We start from the raw sequence: 740 nt of genomic DNA, 5'->3' as shown, positions 1-740 counted from the left end.
TCTTTGTCAGTTTTTTTAGAGCATCAAATTCTCCGCGTGCTTTAATAATTCTGGCTATACAATCGTTTGGTTGCGATGAAACTGTGATATTATTTGAGGTTATTTGCCGGTTGCTTATTTTTGATATTATTATTCAAGATTTTAGAAATATTGAAGAATATTGTTAGATTTCGTCTCATGTTTTAGCCAGTCTTATGGTCGTCCATCTTGTTTTTGTAGCATTTGAATCTACCGCTGCTACAGTCCGCCGACAACTTTCTCATGTGTCATGCGATCTCTGACGTCACAGTTTCATTGATCGCTTGATCGATAGTAGCGCTAGTTGTCGTCTGCTTCTTTCAATGTTTTCTAGTTTAATATTCGTCTATAAGTATTTTGAATTGTATTTTCATTGTTGTTTTTGAACCTCCTTTGGTATACTTCAACAGTCACTTCAACCTCAACACTTCAGTTCGCTTATATCGATTTTATATGTTCACTTCATTCATTCGTAGAGTTTGTGCTCATGACTGCCGTGGACGTCATGTTTCCGCTATTTGGGCAGTTCTGTTTCGTCAACCAGCAAGCAAGAAGGGTCACTTCTTTTGTACAGTCATACGATGTAACATCTCAATTTAACGCGTCCATCTTTGGAAAACTTTATCCATTTCATCATTCATTATGTCCTAGTTTGTGTGCTTATTCAAGAACCATTCAACGCATTTTCATCAGTGAACGTTTTTCAACCATATTTTCTATGA

This window comes from Nilaparvata lugens, chromosome 12 (genome assembly GCF_014356525.2).
Source record: "Nilaparvata lugens isolate BPH chromosome 12, ASM1435652v1, whole genome shotgun sequence".
Lineage (NCBI taxonomy): Eukaryota > Metazoa > Arthropoda > Insecta > Hemiptera > Delphacidae > Nilaparvata > Nilaparvata lugens.
The sequence above is the reverse complement of the archived record's forward strand: the minus strand, read 5'-3'. Positions refer to the sequence as shown.